Below are 20,231 nucleotides of genomic sequence, written 5' to 3'. Positions count from 1 at the left end.
AATCTGCGACCGAAGCAGCCGCGTGGTTCCGGACTGAAACGCCTAGAAGCGCTCGGCCACAGTGGCCGGCTACAAGGTTGGTAAGGAGTTCTTGTGCTAGGTTCTCCACTCCTCCACCAGTGCGGTTGAGAACTCCTGGATGGTGGCTGGTGCATGTGGACATACGACAGTATGTCTCCACAAAGCATCCCACTTAATGCTCAACGCGATTTAGGTCCGGGAAATGGACATGCTTCTTCATTCGCTCAATATCCTCCCGTTCCAGCAGCTTCTCCACGTGCGCTGTTCGAAGTGACCGCGCGTTGTCTTCCATAAAAATAAATTAGGGCTGTATGCGCCCCTGAAAAGACGGACATGGTGAAGGAATAGAGTGTCACGGCAGATCCGCAAGACCGGGTCCATGTGTCCACTAGAGATCACAGAAGGACCTCCTCACCCCTACCGCCGTCGCCGACCTGGCCGCCCGGTGAAACATCCATCACAATACGTGCGGCATTCGTCTTATTAATGCACCGTGGAATGTTTGGGCATCGCTGTATATTGTTGGGACATGGAAGGAAGAAATATATGATATCAGTTCGAATGCTGAACCGCGCTTACGAAATACTAGAACGCCATCACCGCCGGCGCTCAAAGCATCGTCCCCTCCAGGCAATACACTGTTTCATTAGATTTATAAGAGTGCATGTATCACCTTGCTGTGATTTTTGCTCATTAATCTTCTTGCGTTCCAAGGCAGTTACTGAGCTTAATCACGTAACCTGTGCAAGGATCCTATTCCTAATTCCAAAAATTGACAGATGTCAATAATGTTGACTCTGACTACAGAAAAATTGGGTTTGTTAATAATAAAACACCAGTAAAGTTAAAGAAAGCATTCAGCTCTTAGACTCTATTATCTGAGCCGAAAATTTCAAAAATGGCTCTGAGCACTATAGGACTTAACATCTATGGTCATCAGTCCCCTAGAACTTAGAACTACTTAAACCTAACTAACCTAAGGACAGCACACAACACCCAGCCATCACGAGGCAGAGAAAAAACCCTGACCCCGCCGGGAATCGAACCCGTGAACCCGTGCGTGGGAAGCGAGAACGCTACCGCACGACCACGAGATGCGGGCGCCGAAAATTTGTTTGTTGAAGAACATAGCGCCCTATCCCACTATATTTTGAAACCACTCTTAAATAAGCAATTGATACAAAGTTGAGTATTCTGTAACGCATTTCTTTTTTAAAAATATTCCAAATCAGTATGGCCATGTGTTATTGTATTGAGAGGGTCCCAAATTAATTAACTGGTTCCTTTTACCAACCTCCCGACTCAGATGATACAGTTGTTGAACTGTTTAAATATGACTTGAATCTCATTTCAGATAGATAGGTACTCCCCTTACATAATTATAACTGGTTGTGTCTCCAATCTACCCTCAATATATTGGCTGAACTACGTGTTTAACCCAAGAACGCTAAACTGAGAACCTGTTACATTGCTATTAAGTTTACTACTCCCCATGTTATTCAAAGGGAGTCATAATTTATAGGTTATGCATTAGTTAATTGCAATTATTAGTTAATAACAATTATTAGATCTCCAGTGGAACATTACATACCAAACTAAGTAAAAAATGTCCTATTTTGTACACTACTGCAATCGAAATTTTTACGAGGGTTTAGCAATCTAAGGTTAAAGCCGGTGGTAGCCATAAAACTCTTCTGAATTTGTACTAAATGCTTTTTTCCGAAAATTATTTGTAACCATTAATTCAGCAGCCCTCTCGAAGTGTAAATGGCTGTGAAAATGTACTCGACCTGTTAGCAACAAATAATCCAGAGCAGATAGGGAGCATTATGAGAGATACAGGGATTAGTGACGACAAAGTCATTGTAGCAATAATGACTACGTAACATCCATACAAACTAAAAATAGAAGCAAAATATAATTATTCAAAAAAGAAATTATAAGTTCGCTTGACGCCTTCCAAACAAATAGCCTCGATTCACTCCGAACGAACTACAAAAGTGAAGACGAGGTATGGCTTCGATTCAAAGAAACGGTATCGACAGCAATGGAGAGATTTATACACCCCATGGTGCACAAGACAGAACACAATTGCAGAAACAAAATCCCAAGGTTACAAAAGTTTTACAGAAGCTCGAAAGTTAACGCGAACTTCGATGCCAGATGCTTTTAATAGTTTCCACGACGAAACACTGTCTCGAAATCTCCCAGGAAACCCAAAGAGACTCTGGTCGTATGTGAAGTGCGCCAGCGACATGATGCAATCAATACCTTCACTGCGTGATAGCGAAGGTAATGTTACCGATGACAGTGCCACTAAAGCGGAGTTACTGAATACCGTTCTCCGAAATTCCTTCACCAAAGGAGACGACGTAAATATACCAGAATTCGAATCAAGAACTGCTACCAATATGCTTAAATTAAAGTACATGCTGTAGGCGTAGCAAAACAGATTAAATCACTTCATAAGTCCTCCGGTCCAGATTGTACACCGATTAGTTTCTTTTCAGAGTATGCTGATATAGTAGCTCCGTACTTAACAATCATATACAGCCACTTGCTCGACGAAAGATCCCTACTTAAAGACTAAAACGCTGCACAGGTCAGGCCAATACTCAAGAAAGGAAGGAGGGTAACCCAAAGAACTGAAGGCCAGAATTAATTACGTCAATTTGCAGTAGGATTTTGGAACGTATACTGTGTTCAAACGTTATGAATTACCTCGAGGAAAACGATCGATTGACACACAGTCAACAGGGATTCAGAAAATATCGTTCTTGTGAAACACAACTAGCTCTTTATTCTCACTAAGTGATGACTGCTATCGACAGGGAATCTCAAATTGATTTTCGTATTTCTAGATTTCCAAAAGGCTTTTAATGAAACTACTTTTCTATGGAGTATCCTCTCAGTCTTGCGAGTGAATTCGCTATTTTCTGTTAGAAAGGTCATAGATCACAGTAATTTACGGAAAGTCATAGAGTAAAACAGAAGTGATATATGGCGTTCAAGTAAGTGTTATAGCCCCTCTGTTGTTCTTAATCCATACAAACGATTTAGGAGACAATCTGAGCAGATCTCCTTGTTTGCGGGTGATACTGTCATTCACAGTCTCGTAAAGTCTTCAAAAAGTCAAACCCAATTGCAAAATTAAGTACACAAGGTATTTTAAGGGGTGAAATGCGCTAATTGGCCCCTAATAAAGAAAATTGTGAGGTCATCCACATGAGTACTAAAAGGAATCGGTTACACGACAAATCACCCATATCTGAAGACTGTCAATGTAACTACTGGTAAATACTTGGCATTATGATTACGGACAACTTAAATTATAACGACCACATAGATAATGTTGTGGAAAGACTGTGTTTTGATGGTATAAGTCTTAGAAGATGAAAGAAGTCTGTCCGTCCCCTGCTAGATTACTGCTGTGCGCTTTGGGATCCTTACCAGGTAGGATTGACGGAGGACATGGAAAAATTTCAAAGAAGGGCGAAATATAGGGGAGAGTGTCACGGATATGACACGCGAACTGGTTTGGCTATCAGTATAAGAAAGAAGTATTTCATTGCGACGAGATCTTTCCACGAAATTTCAATCTCCAACGTTCTCCTCCGAATGCGAAAACATTTTGTTAACGTCCACCGTTGTGGTGAGAAATGATCACTGTAATAAAATATGAGAAATCAGAGCTCGCACTGGAAAATTGAGGTGTTCGTTTTTCCCGCGCGCTGTTCGAGAGTGGAACAGTAGGAAAATAGTGTGAAGGTGGTTCGATGAACCCTCTGCCAGTCACTGAAGTGTGAATCGCGGACTAGTCATGTAAATGTAGAATTTGGAACGAGACTTGCTTGAACAGATATTGTTGGAGAATTATTTTTTTCAAGTGCATGACAGTCCAGTTAGCAAATGTTGTTGTGGTGGATAGGTTTACTAATTTGTTAGTATCTCAATATAGACAACTATGCAGGATGATTTTACTAAATGGGAACAAACAGCAGTAAACGATCTCTGAGAGGGTAAGCACCAAAACTGTTCATATGGACGTATGGGTGAAAATGTGTTGCAATCGTGGTACACCCACTTACATGTGGAGAAAAAATCTTTGGGAAGATAGGTCTCAATGATTGAAAGCGCGCATGAGAACACGTAATGTAAGCGGGATTGTTCTGTCTGTACTAATATTTCAACTCCACACTAAAGAGCCGTTATGTTGTCCAAGATGTCGCTGCATTCACACGTCCGTGCCAGAGTGTCCCCTACATCCTCTTTCAAGAGGTTGTAGCTGCCTTGAAACACATGTTATTATGACCTTTTTTTGCCCCTTCAGGTGCGATTTTGTGCAGTTTGTGCCCATTTAAGAAAATAATCCCGTATGGAAACAGTTGATGTTCATGTATTTTGCGGATCTATCCACATATAAGATAAATTATAGGATACTAATTTTTGTCTAATGAATCTCTGAAGTTTCAAATTATACAAACTTGTTTCAAGTGGGATGGGTCATCGTATTTTCCCCTTGCTACAAAGCCAAAGTGAATCACTGAAAATACATGATCGGATGTCTATGCATTTTCGTATACGTATACGTATTGGTATGTAAATAATTAGAGTTGCAGTTCTCTGTGACAGGTAGAACGGCTGTCAGAGTGCGTTAGTGTTATTCGTGTTTAGTGTGTTTAGTCCTAGTAGCCTACATAAGTGGTGCGAACAGCGAGAGATGTTGATTGATCACTGTATAGGACACAAAGAAGCTGCATACACTTGCGAGACAGCGTTATCAGCACCTGGCTACGTTTGAAAGGGTCTCATTGTGGACTTCCATTTGACCACTTGATCTAACCGCGTAATATCCTGATTTGTGGGGCATTCGGATGAGACAGAGGCCCAATGTCGGACTGCATGGGACTGTCAGGGCAACATAATCTTTGTCAAGGCTCCGGCCGGCCACATCTGACGTGCACCAAGCACGTGCCAGCCGCTGTGGCCGAGCGGTTCTAGGCGCTTCAGTCCGGAACCGCGCTGCTGCTACGGTCGCAGGTTCGAATCCTGCCTCGGGCATGGATGTGTGTGATATCCTTAGGTTAGTTAGGTTTAAGTAGTTCGAAGTTCTAGAGGACTGATGACCTCAGATGTTAAGTCCCATAGTGCTTGGAGCCACTTGAGCCAAACACGTCGTATCCCCCTCATATCTGCGACTGCCACCTAAAACCAAGTGATGAGGAGAATCGCCGTATTGTGCCTCGGTCACATGGTAATCGCCTCATATACGCGACTGCCATTTGAAAACGGGTAACAGACTTTCTGGAACATTCTGTGTCATCCTACACTATTGATAAGAGGCTAGCAACAGCTTGACTAACTGCTTTAACACCACAACACAAGTGGCTGCCTTTAGAGTGGTACCACAGCTGGAATTACTGCAAGCATAAATGGTAGTTATCCTCCGTTTCATGCGCTAACTTGAACAGAATATCTGATAACTGATTACAAATTATTACAGCTCACATTAATAAATATGGCGTGACTTATTATGAACTTATAAAATTTTGATATTTGGACAGAACAAAACTCCGGTTCCCGCTGCCTAATGGCTGTGTCACACAGCGCAACACGTCGCGGTTTATCGTTTAGGGAAGACTGATGTACTGAAGGGAAAACTGCAAAACTAACATTCCTGCACTCGGCGTGAGAGACTGAATACACACACACATATATATAAGGGGAGTCAGGAGGAAAGGTAGATGCTTTGAGGGGTGATAGTTTGAGCAATTGTCAACAAGAAAACTTCATATGGACGTATGCCCTACTCCGAATGGTTTCCGAGGTAGAACGCATTTAATATCTCTTTTGTACGTGTTTCTTGAATAACTCGAAAACCGCACCCTCCAGCGAAAACGTGTCGCAGTACAAAATTAAACTATATTAAATTTCCTACAAAAAAGGACCTGTTCATTGTTTTCTCTAGAACTAATGGTTTGTGCGAACAGAGCGCGAGAATGTTGAAAAACTCGCTCGACGCGCATGCGCTGTAGCTTACGTGGCTTTTGTAGGCCAATTTGAGGTTTACAATGTACCGAAGAAGTGTAGAGCAAGTTGAGACGAACTGTTTGATACGGGACACTTTTGGTCTATCAAGTCGGGAAACTAACTCAAATTGGCCTACAAAAACTACATAAGTCACAGCGCATGCACGGCGAGCGAGCTTTTCAACATTCCCGCGCTCTCTTTGCACAAACCATTACTTCTAGAGAAAACAACGAACAGGTCCTCTTTTGTAGGAAATTTAATATAGTTTAATTTTGTACTGCGACACGTTTTCGCTGGAGGGTGCGGTTTTCGAGTTATTCAAAAAACGTAAAAATGTGATATTAAGCGTGTTCTATCTCGAAAACAGTTCGGAATAGGGCATACGTCCATATGAAGTTTTTTGTTCAGAATCACTAATACTGTAACCCCTCAAAGCATATACCTTTCCTCCTGACTCACCTTCTTGGTGTTTTGTCCTTAAAGAGCGCAGTTGGACTAAACTAAATGGCCAGTTCCTTTTGCTGCCTTCTTTGCTGTGTTACTGATTCCGGTCCTCTGTCCATGCTTCTTATTGGTTTCGTTCTTCGGCTTCATCTTGATTGCCTTTTTGGTTGCCCATATTTCATTCATCTTCCGGCTGTGATATTGCTTGCGTTCTTCGGACCATTTTACGCCTGTTCTTTTGTCACAGTGTATCTCATGTAGTTTACTTTTCTTAAAGATGTTTCTGAATTTTATTCTGTCGTTTATTGTGGTGTCTGCTGCCACCCATTTGTTGTTTCTCGTGGTTACCCAGTCAAAGATCTGTTTGGTCAGTCTGTGTGATGGCATTCTGTATAGGTGTCCAGAGAATTGTAGTCTGCCTTTTTCTAATCTTTTCTGTGTTTGTCTCCGTATGTTTGTATAGTTCCTCTGTAGGTTTTTTGATCTATATTCCATTGCTGTTAGTTGCGCCAACTATTTTCCTAAGTATTTTCCGCTCTACTTTTTCTAGTTGTCTGATATATATATATATATATATATATATATATATATATATATATATATATATATATATATATATATATATACCGCACGGGGTAGCCCAGCGGTCTAGGGCGCCTAGCCACGGTTCGCGCGGCTCCCTCCGTCGGAGGTTCGAGTCCTCCTTCGGGCATGGGTGTGTGTGTTGTCCCTAGCTATTTAGTTTAAGTTAGATTAAGAAGAGTGTAAGTCTAGGGACCGATGACCTCAGCAGTTACGTCCCACAGAAACTTACCTCAAATTTCGGAAAAAAATATATACAGTATATCTATGAATGAATTAAAATACGCTCGAAGACTAGCCAGAAATTAGTTGAAACGTGGTAAACAAACATTCTGAAATGACACACTGTGACTGAACTTGAAATTAGTGACAGGTATTGGAAACGGTTCCGCCGAACCAGCATTAAGTGAGATACATTATCACTAACCTTAATTCAGATGAAAAGCTGTCAGGCTTTGAGAGTATTCTTGCATTGTGACGTGCATCGTTTGATTCCTGAGAAAACCTATTTTAGGCGAGCTTTGTGAGCAGTGTAAAGCAAACAGTTTCTGCCAACAATATTGTGGCTCAGTTCACATTACTGCACATCAGATTGGACTGGAACGGAAAAGTCAATAAAAGTCTTGTTCCAATTTGTAATTCGTAAAACATTGTTTAATAAAGTAGAAGTACGACAAAAGTCCTCCTCATATGTTCAAAAATGCACAGAATTATATGTTAATTATTCATCGTTTCCATAGTTTTAAAATTCGACTGTACACACACGTACAAATAATTCTACACAGTATTATTATTTTCATTTCAGCGCGGGGTGTATCGTGTGCTACATGGATAAAATGCCTCTGCTTGACACCCAAGAACAGGTTGAATTAATATACCGTTAAGACAAATAATTTAAATCACTCCTACATTCTGTTCTGATCACCTTGACCATACATATTGTTAATTATAATTTTGATTTCGTGAACCTCGTCTCGCTGCTGAGCAGTGTGTTTTATCGATTTTCTCACCACCAAGAACTGAAACATTTTAAAAGTCCTGTAGTGAATTCGTAACATTTACATTCTCCTTGCTCAAAAGGATTCCTCGGTTAACATCAGGTGGAACTGTCGTATTCACTGGACACTTGCTGCTGCTATTCGATCCCAGTTTGGGCACCGATGACATGTTGTTTCTTTGAGATAGTGTAACAAGAGACTTACGTGGCATTTCCAAGAGAAATCTTCCGAATGACGCTATAAGCAAATATTCTAGAAAGTACCAACGTGTCATGGACGATCACTAGGCAGTATGACGAGATCAGGTAACACAGAAAGCTGTACACGGCCCCTAAACGCCCTTTGTTTGTAAATAAGCGTTCTACATGTCCAGAACAACAGAATAGCGAGAGCTAGTTTGGGTAATGCAGAAATAAGGAGAGCTTCATTATCCAGATGGTTCCGTCGACAGCAGGTGTTGGCTGTAGCGGTAGCCGTGACCATTGGAGTACAATCTGTTCTCACACAAATAATAAGTACCAGTTTGTATTAAATGAACCGCTAGAACAACTGATGACAAAGCTGTCCGTATAACTGCGAGTTCATTATAGCTAGCGCCGTTCCTCGCTTCTCAATCTCCATAGCTCACGATGTTTCCCATTTCTGTCTTGGAGACTCCTGCATTCTGTAGGTTCTTTCATATTCGTCATTCATCTTCTAGGTGGTCGACATTGTCTCTTTTTGGATCCACCTCCATACCTTCTTTTGCCATCCATTATCAGCTCTTCCTTCTAAATTGCCGTATCGTAGTAACCGCCTCTATTAAATAACTTGGTTGACGTTCGTTTCCATTTTCATTTCCTTAATGTTTCTGATTTCTTCATTTCTGATGTGGTCGAACCTTGAGACTTCAGCGGTACGTCTTCAATGACCATTCTGCAAAGGTGGCGATTAATTTTTTCTCTTATTCTTATTTTTCAAGCTTCTGCCCCATTTATACATGTTTTACAATATTCTTTTTCGTTTGTGATCTTATTGCTCCAAGTGATCAAGTTTAATTGTCAAGTACAGGTTTCCCTTCTCCAGTCTTATTTTTAGTACCTTACAAAGGCTTTCCATTCGCCAGGTATGGATACTTATATGTGAACAATATTTAATATTAAAATTCCCAATACGTAAATCGTGCTGTTTGTCATTCCAAACTGTCATATGCTATGTTTTTTTTTTGTTTATTTTTGAAGTGCCCACTTGTCACATTCTTCAAACAGTATTCTTGCCATATAACTCGAGATGTCACTATCTTCGGCTGTTACCACCTGATCACAGGCGGTTAGAAGAAAGTACAGAGGTTCCTAAATCAGGTATTGGGTTGTAGTGCTTGCCCAGAAACAAGTAAACTCGGATCACAATTTAGTAATGATGAAGAGTAGACTGAAGTTAAGAGAATCATGCCGAAGAATCAATGTGAAAAGAAGTGAGATGCTGAAGAACTGACAAATGATGAGATACCATAGTAGGCATCTCTAAAAGTGGCAATCACAGAAGCTGGAGAGGCAGACATTTGTACAAGGTAGTTAATGACGAAAAAAACTGTGATAATTGAAGAAAAACTTGACATGATAGACGAATGAGAGAACTGTAAAAATGTTCAGGGAAAGACAGAACTACAACATTATAAGTCACTTAGGAATACATTAAATAGGAAGTGCAGAGAGACCAAGGCGAAATAGCTGTAGGAAAAATGTGAAGATATGACAAGCAATGAGCTTCTGCGTATAGAAAAGTTGAAATAACTTTCGGTGAGACTAAAACAAGAGCGTAGGAATTCCACTGTTATACGCAGAGCAGAGAGTGTATAGATGGAAATACTGCTCTGAACGTCTCTATGAGGGAGGAGGGAGGGGGGGGGGGACTTGTCTGATGACGAGATACAAAAAGAATTTCGGGTCGATACCAAACCGCAGACAATCCATCATTAGAGTCAAAGAAGCGACTGTTCGAATCGGTACGCGGAATCTATGACATAGGAGACATATAATCACACTTTCGGAAAAAAAGTGAACCGTCCCACAATCGGTTTAACATTTCATGTATCCAAGTTGATCATAAAAATAGTATACAAAAGATTGGAAAGGAAACTGAGGATCGTTTGGATGATGATGAGTTTGGCATTAGGACAGATAAAGGCACAAGAAAGGCAGCTCCGAACTTTGCACTTGATAATGGGAGGAAAGCTGAAGAAAAATGAAGACACGTTCACCTCAAAAAGTGTTTGACAATGCAAAATGGTGCAAGATTTTCGAAATTCTGAAAAAATAGGAGTAAGCTGTAGGGAAAGACGGGTTCTATGCGATACGTACTAGAGCCATTAGAAAATAATAAGGATGGAAGACGAACAACAATGTTCTAGGATTAAACAGAGTGTATGGCAGGCATCCAGTCTTTGCCCCTACTGTTCAGTCTATACATCGAAGAAGTAATTACAGAAATAAATAAAAGGTTGAAGAGTGGAATTAAAGTACAGGATGAAAGGGGATCAATGGTAAGATTCGCTGATAACATTGCTCTTCTCAGTGAAAGTGAGGAAGAAATGGAGGAGCTCTTGAATGGAGTGAACGTCTGTTGCCCCCAAACTATGGCGTGGGAATAAACCGAAGAAAGATGAAACTAACGAGGAGTGGTAGAAATGAGATTGGTTATAAGCCAAACAGCGAAATTGGTGACTACGAAGTACTCGTGGTTAAAGAATTCTGCAAACTTGGAAGCGAAATAACACATGACGGAAGCAAAGAGACCAAAATAATTCCACTAGCATTAAATATTGGCCTTAACTTGAGGAAGAAATTTCTGAGAAAGTACGTTCTGAACACGTCATTGTATATTAGTGAATCACTAATTGTGCGAAAACCGGAAAGTAAGCGAATCGACTCGTTTGAGATGTGGTGCTATTGAAGATTGTTGTAACTCAGATGAACTGATGAGACAAGAAATGAGGAGGTTCTCCGCAGTATCAGTGAAGAAAGGAACATATGGAAAATGCTAATAAGAAGAAGGGAGAAGTATTGAGAAATCAAGGAATAACTTCTATGGAACTAGACGGTGATGTAGAGGGTATAAACCAAAGGATAAATCAGAGATTGGGCTACATCTAAAGCGAATTCCTTCTCTGAAAGGACTCAACTATCGAATTTTGACTGTACATTTTTTTCCTTGAAAAATAATGGAATAAAGTTTGAAACGTCCCCTTAGAAAAATTATACATGACTGTGCTTAAACTGACACACAGTATTTTTTAGCGCAACGCAATCTTTCAATAATCCCTACAATAGAATGGCCCTGACTAACATTAACCTATACCTTTCACAAATCACTTACCTCACAAAAATCTTCATTACTCGAACTACTGCAATACAGCGAGCGCCAATACTGCCAGCTAAATAAAAGATTCAAACTACTGAAGGCACTAACTACTGATAGCCATAGTTAGCATATGAAAGATTTTGATAGAGAACAAACAATGTATTTACCTTAAAAGTGTTCAAAAGTCATAAATAGCAGTTCATGACATCCATTCTTACAAATGTACTGTTTCTGATGGACACACGTCCAGATCATCCGCTCTCAAAATTCCGCCATCTCTCTCCCCACATCCACCACTGCTGGCGGCTCACCTCCAACTGCGCAACGCTACGCGCTGTTAAGAGCCAACTGCCCAACAGTACAATGGCGAACAACAATGCAACCAACCACAGACTGCACACAGCACAGCCAGTGATTTTCATACAGAGCGCTAGGTGACGTTACTAACATAAAAACCTAAACAGCCTACTTACAAGTTCAATGATTCTAGTCTCAGAAGAACTTGTTTTAGTACCAAAGTTACTCTAAAGGTCAAGTTCGAATGTAGTAAGCAAAACCCTGAAAAAATATAATTTACAAAATTCCCGTGAATATTTTTGGAAAAAAGGGTCAATGAAATTATAACCTCGTTCCATTGTATCTACAAAACCAGTAACCTTTGAGAAAGCTGCAATATGACGAGTTGCAGAACGTAAGCATAAGTTCCTGTGGACGTGCAGATGTCAGATTTAAAATTCTCGTTACGTTTATTCCTTGCACCTATGAGAAATAACCTGCTGCATTCTGATTAGCCGGTGCCTGTAAACTAATGGCGGGAGCCCCAGATCACGCACCTTACCAAAGACAACAATGAAATATGTAAAATTACCTATCAAAAGCACAGCACAACGTGTTGTCTTTTGTTCAATCGTACTTCGCCTAATACCCATCCCCATGAATGCTGACAACTTTTAAACTGAATCAACTACAACCAAACAAGTAGCATCAAGCATTGGCTACACTGGTAACTCCATAATGCAGTACTGATAGAGGACATAGAAAAAGTTCGAAAAAGGGCAGCTCGTTTTGTATTATCGCGAAATAGATCACGGATATGATACCCGAGCTGTTGACAATCATTAAAACGAAAATGTTTTTCGTTATGGCAAAATTTCAATCACCAAATTTATCCTTGGAATAGGAAATATTTTGCTGACGCCCATCTACAACGAGAAAAATGATCGTCATAATAAAATAAGATAAATCAGAGCTCGCACAGAAAAATTTAACCGTTCGTTTTCCCGCACGTTATTTGAGAGTGGAAAGGCAGGAAATAGTTTAAAGGTAATTCGATGACTCCTCTGCCAGACTCTTAAGTGTGAATTGCAGATTAGTCATAGATGAAAGTGTAAATGTAGATGAATAACTAACAAAAGAAATAGGTCTTCTTTCTTCTTTACCCTGCCCTGGACCCACCACTTTAAGACCTTAATAGAAGGTTGTCAATTCTATAGTTAGGAGAAGTCTATCTGAACAAGCTCAGAACTTCAAACCATAATTTTACATGCACAACACCAGTGAACATTCTTTTACCAATAGTAAAGACAGTATTTCACGTCTGGAGAAAGAGTGAAATACAGAAAAACACTTGTAATTCTATACAGGCCAGCCTGGCAGGGCAACATCCATCCGCTTGAAGGGACATCACACAAGTTTGAGGATTAGAACAGGAGACTCTATTTTTGCAGATCTCCTGCTTAAAGAAGGCCACAGTTTCAAGGTGTTACATGAAGTCTTACTAACATCAATAAAGGAAGAAAGATGAAATACCTTCAGGTAATAATAACTGTATCCCAAACTCAGTACTGAATGATTAGATGCAGTTCCCTTGCTCGCACTTCTTACTGCAGACACTGCTAACAGCCCCGTTCAGTGCACTTTTTAAATTGCGCCTCCCCATACGCATATGTCCTACTTTTTCCTTTAGTTCAGTAACTGTAGTTCCACTGGCTCTGTTAAAGTTTTACTTTATACTATTACAGTCTGTGAGTTCACTTCTACCTCCGTTCGCTAAATAAGTATCAAAGCAGTGAAGTAATGCACGTCGTAATTCCCCCGGACTGGTATTGGGACCAGCGCAACTACAGTCGTGGACCGAAGGAAGTTTTGAAAATGGATTTGGCATATCACGATCTGATAACTGTTCTATGCGTTGAAATTAGTTAAAATCTTCGAAATTCTTTTTGGAATGAATGCAGATTCAGGCTGTACGGTAAAATAAACGAAAATATTAACAAAACACGCCAATGCGGATCGGCACCACGTTGAAATGTTGCCTCACCCCAACTAAAAGCTGAAAAATTGAACTAGCAGTACAACAATTAACATAAAAATGTGGACTGGTATCGTAGTAAAATATTCAAACACATTTCTAATAAAAGTTAGTTCACCATATTAGACATTACTCAGAGCTACAGAGAAAGAAGCTTGCACAACAAAATCAGGATGGTAAGAGACAAAAATTAACAGCCGGGCATCTCCTAGCTGCCCTTGAAAAAACTGGAGCCGTGTCCTCGTTTATGTGTAGAGAGAGTATAAATATTGGCATATGGAATCTTTGGTCCTCAATGAAAATATAAATTACATGTACTTTTGCATAAGCATACACACAAAAAATAATTCTTGGTGAAGAGGTCTTACAAGGTGTTTCATTTATCTGCGTAGTCTCACTTGTCATACTGTTCCTATTTGTAATATTGGACCTTTTAAGGACAAGATTATCTTGTTCAGTCACCGTCTTGGAAAACGTCACCAAATTTAACTGTACTGTACTGTCCAGCTTACTTTTCTTCTCAGAGCAATTGTTGTAATTTGTCAGTATATAATGTGTCACATATTTTATTTAACCTAATAGTTTTACGTCGCGTATTTACTGAAATAAATCCTCTCGTTTTGGTCCTAAATCAAATATTAACAACTGTTATCTTTCAAGACCACCTCAGATGCTCTGTGTTTGGACTTTTTAAAATCTTGGGTCCCACAAAAATTTCGCAATTACGCTTATTTATATTTTGCCATACGATGGCGTAACAGCTGAAAATCAATGTTGTGTGTTTTTTCATTCATAATATATAAAATATTCCATCAAGAACCGGCAAAACTGTCAATTAATGCAAACAACGTTTGTTGAAAGAAACACTCGTTTGGTAAATGAAATTATATTTAAAATGGTTGAAAAAGTTTCTCGAGCTTTTACTGAGAGAGGGAACTTATCCACGCGTGGCAGCTGATGTACGATGTCGTCAGCAGCCGTGGGGTGGTGGCGGCGAAATCATAGAAGATTCGACAGTGGTAAACGGCAACTGTAACATCCTCTTGTCTGGTGTATCAGCCAGCTTGGCGGTAATATTACTTCTCCGTCGTCTCCCTTTAGGTATAGGCTGATCGGAAGCAGCTGGTACTTTATTGACAGAAATTGTTATGTGTACGACTGTAACGTTTCAGGCATACGACGCAGTTGCACAGTACAGTACAGTTCGTCCTTTTCGCCAAGTGCCTCACATTCGCGAATTTACAGTCTGGCGAATAACTTTCAAATGTAGACAACTGCTTAGTTGTTTTTAACATGGTTGTTAATGTTTAACGGGTGTAACACGTCATCCAGTGCCGGTTAAAGATTTCTCTTAGGCTTTTGCCTGATTTGCGGTCTTCAGCCGTGTTTTTCTGTATTGTTTCTGATACTTCTGGTCGTCCTCTCCATCTTTTCTCGTCTCTTGGAATCCAGTACCCTTCTCCCAGATCCCTGAAAGCATGCTCCTCCTAGTTCTTGTTAGATATGGATGGAGCTGCTGTAAGCTTGTTGCAAATGATAGATATAGATTATTTAAAAGAACTGTCCTCAAGCAAGCTATGCTCGAGCATATGCGGTAGAAGTGGAAGCATTACTTCCCTCACCACCGTTAATGAAAGTTGAGGGTGTCACTATCGTATATTGTGATAGCTGAATCTGACTCATTCAGAATAACCACAACTTATACCCTTTCTCTTATAGCATTCTTCAACCCAGGGGCATTCTGCAGACTAGGGGGGACTCACCTGATCTGGGCTGCGAGGGCTCGATAGTCCCAAGTCTTTCAGCCAAAGCCAGCTTTAACTAGTAAGTTCACAATACGCAACGAATTCCATACCCTGGACTTCATTTAAAGGCTGATGATGTAATACGAATTTGTCGTGGAGGACTTCAGTCAATCTACTGCGAGTTACTTGTGGCCTGCCAATCATGTTCCGGCCGGTTAGTGTGTGAAACTGTAGATGTCTTTTGTGATCAGAATACTAAAGTAATAAAAGAAAGTACAAGATATTTATATAATATTAGATCTGTGTCAGAAGGTCCAGTCAATACGCAGCTCATTCTAAATTTGGTGGCAAACAATTTTATTCTTCTACAGTGCGAGTTCGTCATCAGTGCCAACATCCCCCCTTTCTGCTGTGCTGATCTAATTCTCTTGGTAATTAGAATGCCAGCAGAAGATCTAACCACCATTAATTAACTGTATTCTCACTTGGTACTCAGCAGGAGATTATGGGTCTGAATACTAATGCCCAAACGTGGTTCTTGTAAACTTTTCTCATGTTCTGTCTAGGTTTTACTTATTGACTTGCACAAGTATTCAAGGCTGTAACCGCAAATTTTGAAACAATTGTTACGAGACGTACAAAGGATCGTTTTATTGCTAGTTTAGATACATAGTCATCAATATGGATTGAAGTGTACAAACGGCGATTTATTGTTCTTATTGTATTACCACTAGGTTTTTATAGCAAACTACCACTGTGTATCCTGTTACATCCTCGCCTTGCTTACTCGTTTCGGTATACGTGGAAGTCAAATTTGTATAATATCGGAACCTGTCCTTTGTTAAGCTTATGTTACTTCATACAAGAGAAAGACTTAAACTAATGTGTGCTCTGAACTGTCAAAAGAGACTGTAGAATAACACTTCTAGTGTTGAAATGGTTGTATGAACACGTTCTGTAAGCCAATAAATTTTTAAAAAACTGTATTCTTTTTATCATCAGTATTTGGGATCCAACTTAGTAGCTAATCGGACTACATGTCTGAACGTCGTGTCACATTCAAGTCCTGATGCTGTCACGGCTGTTTCGTAGGTCGGAGAGCTCTAAGAGCGTGTACTCAAACCCCTGAGGAACTATTTGGAGACAGAGTAGGGGCTCTAAGATTAAGAGAGCTGATACCGGCTGGGAAAGGAGTGTGTTGATCACATCTGACGGCTCCGGCAGAGGATAATAAAGTGGTCAGTCCTAATCGTTTGCTATTTATGGCTTAACTTCTTTTTTGACCAGCATTTAGCTAGCATGATACTCTGATGTGCAAAAACTTTATGACCACCTAATTAACAGCGTGCTGCTACATCTCTGGAACACAATACAGCGGCGATTCTGCGTAGCATGAATTTGAGAAGACACGCAACTCCCATAAATTACGGACTAGCGGTTTGTGAGGGCAGAGACGGCATCCGGTAGCACCCCAGATGCGTTCCGTCGGGTTCAGATCAGGTGAATTTGGTGGCCAAGATATAGACAAAAGTTCACTCTCATGTTCCTCGATCAATAGTAGCACAGTTCTAGCGTTTTGTCACGGACACTTAGTTACTGTTACGATTCCTCCTCCTGGCAAGCGTCCATGGCGCAACATTTGTTCTCCAGGTTGATGGTATACCTGGACACGACCACATACCTGGTGTAACAAGAAAAGTGATTCATCCCTTTAGGCAACACGTTCCCATTGATCAACCGTCCAATCTCGACGATCCTGTGCCCACTGCAACTGTAAAAGACGATGAGGTTGTGTCAACAAGGGGAACACGTAAGGGTAATAGTGCTGTGAAGCTCCTGTTCAATAATGTGCGCCGAACGTCATGTTCCCCCATTTGTGCCTGCACCAGCATTATAATCTGTCGTCAGATCTGCCAGAGATCACCGCCTGTCCTGCTCTGAGCAGATACGCCACCTACGTCCACGTTCTGCGATGAGGCGTGGACATCAGACACCTTGATGCTGATTCGTGGTTTCTGTATCCTTCAACGACTTTTGATACATGCTCACGACGTTAGTACGCAAACAGCCGGCCAGTTTTGACGTTTCCGAGACGGTCGTTACAAGGCGCCGGGTCATAACAATCTGCCCTTAAAGTTGCTTATGAGAGTGAATTTCCCCTCTTGCAGCCGTTATCGTTGCTAGAATTTCTTCTTTCGTTTCTCCTCTGCTCCGATCTTACAATTTCAGTGCCACATCACGTGGCCGCAGCTCAACCAGGTGGTATTTTATCTTGCTGTGGGCAGTGGGCTGGTCGAGCCTTGGGTTTAATTCCACCCCGTTCCCCAGGTCGCGTGGAGCGAAAGGACTTGCCACTGTAAACGGTGGTCCATAGGTTGGGTTGTTGAGCTTGACTCATCCAGTTTCTTCTCCTTCCTATAATCACCCTCGTTAACACAACACTGCACTGTTCAACCACTTATTACCTATATCCGCGTGGTAATAGGCATTTCATAGCGCTCGAATTAAGTAGAGAAAGAATGTTTCCAGAATGAGATTTTCACTCTGCAGCGGAGTGTGCGCTGATATGAAACTTCCTGGCAGATTAAAACTGTGTGCCCGACCGAGACTCGAACTCGGGACCTTTGCCTTTCGCGGGCAAGTGCTCTACCATCTGAGCTACAGAAGCACGACTCACGCCCGGTCCTCACAGCTTTACTTCTGCCAGTATCTCGTCTCCTACCTTCCAAACTTTACAGAAGCTCTCCTGCGAAACTTGCAGAACTAGCACTCCCGAAAGAAAGGATACTACGGAGACATGGCTTAGCCACAGCAGGAGAGCTTCTGTAAAGTTTGGAAGGTAGGAGACGAGATACTGGCAGAAGTAAAGCTGTGAGGACCGGGCATGAGTCGTGCTTCGGTAGCTCAGATGGTAGAACACTTGCCCGCGAAAGGCAAAGGTCCCGAGTTCGAGTCTCGGTCGGGCACACAGTTTTAATCTCAGTAGAGAAAACTGACTTGCATTGGACCTTCTCAGGAGAGTAATGCGGGATTTGCACATTATTTCAAGCAGTCGAATTTAGCCCTGAGTTTGGCTCCTAATTCCAACTGTCATTGATCTAGAATGGAAACAATATATCAGAAATAATCCAACAGTAAAACAATCAGATAAATATCCTGAGGTATCCCGTCAGTCTACAATTACTTTGCGACGAAAAAGGTGACAATCTGATGTGAAATGTCTAAAATTAGGTTAATCATTTTTGCTTTACTATTTCAGATCTGGGTTCCTTAAAGTATGTGTATGAGTAAAATCCTCACTAAGCACGAATTGTCGTAGTTTTCAGGATATGATATAATAGGATGACACGACTACGGTATAAATGACTACATTAATGAATATGGATTATTCATAGCACCAGTGCAATGGCTTTTTTTAAAGAAGAACTTATCTTTTAAACAAAAATATTTGGGCAGAAACTTTCCTGAACTTGAGCGCAGGAAACAAAAATAAATAAAATAAGTTTATTATACCGTTCAGTTCCTTTCAGACGCTTTCTAGGATCTTTTTAGATTCGAAGGATATATGCTATTTTCAATTACTGTCAAAAGTTTTATTCTCTATGTATTATCGGACGATTCTGCAAAGATTGGAGGAGCTCTCTCTCTTTGCAAGTCTTGCCTTTTCTCTGTTATTTGTAAGGAGTAACGTATTTGTAACTTTTTACGAACTTCATCAACGAGAATTTCTGAATTATTTTACGCCTGATATTAATTGTTCTTACGTATAATTCATACCTTGAGTGAAGGGTACTTGTAGCTCTGTATATTTTATGATGTTCGCTGTTGCCTTTCTTGAAGTTTTGCTGTTTTCCACACCATATTTTAATAATTTCTCTACTGTTATTTCGTCTAGTACGGCTGTTTCGCTTTTTAAAATTCATTTTAAGCAATATATTCACCATCGTCTTATCCTGAAATGCTCTCTTGTTCTCCCTCCCGCGATAAAGTTCTTTGCATTGTTACACCCACTGATCTATATATATCATATGTTTTCTTACTGTATCGAACTTACTCCGCTTTCAAAATTTGGTACTTTATAGACGAAATCCTGACAGCCGTAGATAGAATTGTGAATTAGGCCCCAACCGCCTTTTATGCTTCTCCAGTTATTTTCTTACCATAACTCCTTCTAGTTCTTCACATCTGTCTTTAGTATTTTCATACTTATATTGGGGCATGTTTTACGCAAGCAATGTGCTCGGTACACTGTTTTATTGAATTATCATCTGCTGCACAGTTTTTCTTTTCCAGGAGTCTTTCACCAAATTTCAGTCACCCGCTTTTTCCTCCGAATTCAAAAATACTTTGTTAGCTCCCGCCTAAATATGGAAGAATGATCATTATAATAAACTGAAAGAAATCAGAGCTTGCACGGAAAGATTTAGGTGTTTGTCTTCCCCGCGCGTTCGGGAGTGGAACAGTAGAGAACTAACTTGAAGGAGGTTCGATAAGGCCTCTACCAGGTACCTAATTGTTAATTCCAAAGTAGTCATGTAGCTGCAGATTTAGATGCTATTCTTATGTAGCACCAGATATTCTGCCTCACCGCCTGTAAGTAGCTTTCAGCAGATATTTACAATAGGTGTTCCTGCAGTCCTTTTTCATTGTCTCTTTCATGTTTTCTTCCCGTACTAAATATACTCCACAGGAGTCATCTGATGTACCAGCAAGACAGCGGTATCCACAGAAGCCCCGTGCGGCAGGCGTTCGCACTGTAGT

The sequence above is a fragment of the Schistocerca cancellata genome, chromosome 5 (assembly GCF_023864275.1).
Source record: "Schistocerca cancellata isolate TAMUIC-IGC-003103 chromosome 5, iqSchCanc2.1, whole genome shotgun sequence".
In the NCBI taxonomy this organism is placed as follows: Eukaryota; Metazoa; Arthropoda; class Insecta; order Orthoptera; family Acrididae; genus Schistocerca; species Schistocerca cancellata.
The sequence above is the reverse complement of the archived record's forward strand: the minus strand, read 5'-3'. Positions refer to the sequence as shown.